Raw genomic sequence first — 2,201 nt, 5'->3', positions numbered from 1 at the left:
ATTTTGTCATTGCACTGGTATTAAGTTGTTTCATACATATTAATACTAACAACGCCAACACCCACCTATACCTAATACCCTATAATCAGACGCCACCTTTAGTGGCTAGTTGGAGTGGGGGCAGCAGCTATATTTCTTGTGCCTTATAGGTCCACAAAATATAATAAATAGAATACATTTTTTCTACCATAATATTTATCACTAACAAGTCATCTACGTCAAACAGGCAGCGCCACCACTCACTTGCACATTGGCACTTTTTGTATTTTATGGAACACCACCACCAGGCAGCAGCCGCATGCAAATACCATACAAGTACTAAGAATATTATTATCACAAATATTTTTTACTACAAGGGCAGTGCCACCATTTACTTGCACTTTAGCACGTTTTTTAAAATCATAAATCAATAGGAGGAATGACCTGAATTAAAGTCCACAATAAAAATAAAAAAGTCTGTATAAAAAATATGTATATTAAATTGTCAATAGCAAATCAATCTTGAAAGGTGAATCGTGACTGTGACTGTGAGTGAATTTGTGACCCCCTTCCTGTCTCTCCCAGGACCGCACTCACCAGAAAGAGGAACCCCTGCAGGGGTAATGAGCGTCAATCACAGGTCAGAAACTGGCTGATCTAAGTGTGTCCAATAATGGAAACCTTGTCACCTGCTGGTGCTGGTTCAGTTGGAAATCCACAGGTATATAAAGATGAAAACATCTCATAATGTAAATCCGTTATTTAATTTGTGTAGCACCCTCCTAGGTAGGTGCTAGAGAGTGAGTATAGTTTTTGGCTCTGTCTGTCTATCTATTAGAGGAGCAGCAGGTAAATTCTATATTGCACTCTGCTTAATAGGGAGCAGGATCTGTGAGTTAGGTCTGCTCAATGTGCCCAATGTGTGTGTGATTCATATGGTCTGAGGGAGTGTCCCCACTGTGCCCAATGGGGAGGCACATTGGACAGTGGAGGAATCCTGACCAATGAGGACACAGGCTTTAATACAGCCTCAGGGATTGGCACAGACGGCTTTCTCGGTATATTGTGGGTTGGGGTATAAAAAGCCAGGGGCACAGGTGCATGAGGTCTTTGGCAGGAAGCAGAGTCCCAGAAGGAGGGTGGTGGCTGCCTCCTCTTTTGAAGCAGTTGGAGCATGGCCACGAGTAGTCGGCCTGGGGAGCCAGAGGAGTGGAGCTGAGTCCAAAGGCCCAGGAGAGCTGACTGGAGGAGTTGAGGCACTGCGAGAATCTGGAAAGCAGTATTGTGAGTACAGAGGATATTGCCTAAGGGTCTGCCCAGGAAGGGGACCACTCCGGAGTAGTGTAGTCAGTGGACGGGTGTCAGCTAGAGGAAAGGGGGTACTAGGCGAGTGCCCTGAAGAGAAATACCAGAAGGAACATTAACCTCAGATTCATCCAGTGGCAGGATGAAGTAGCGGCCTTGCTACATTCTCAAGTTAGAAGTCCTCAGAATTGTGAATAATTCAAGTGTTGAGTATCCCACTCATCCCTTCTCCCACCCCAACATAAAATAAAAAAACAACAAAAACATCAACCCCTAGACTGATCACTGACTGAGCCATGAACGTAAAGTGCTAAGATTTCTGCTTGCAGTTGCTACGGGTAACCCAGGGGAATCCAAAAGTGTGTAAAACCAGCAGCCCACAAGGGGGCAGTGCTACATTTGGTTTATTAAAAGATTATAATTTACTCACAAACGAACAGAGGGTAGAAGTAATAAAACAAAACATTGTATCCGGAACGCGCTGCGTTCCACCGACTGGAAGTGTGCACAGCGGAAGTGACGTAATGACGCTGATTCTGAGATCTATGGTTTATGCTAGGGATAGACCGATTATCGACAAGGCCGATACATCGGCGGCCGATATGCACTTTCCCCGATATATTGGTATCGGCCCCGGAACTGGCTGATATCACCGATAATTTTCTGATATCTTTCTGCCTTCTTAGGCCTCCTCCCTCGCCCCTGGACAGCCTCGTCTGGAGTCGGGACTAGTCTCGCGGGAGTGTATCACAGCCATACACCCATCCACAGCAGCCCAGTGCCAGCCAGCCACCCACATCCACAGGCCCTGTACCAACCAGCCACAGGCCCTGTACCAACCAGCCACAGGCACTGTACCAGCGAGCCAGCCACCCACAGGCCCTGTACCAGCCAGCCAGCCACCCACAGGCCCTGTA

The sequence above is a fragment of the Pelophylax lessonae genome (assembly GCF_965119305.1).
Source record: "Pelophylax lessonae genome assembly, chromosome: 10".
Taxonomy (NCBI): Eukaryota; Metazoa; Chordata; class Amphibia; order Anura; family Ranidae; genus Pelophylax; species Pelophylax lessonae.
Note: the sequence above shows the minus strand (reverse complement) of the source record.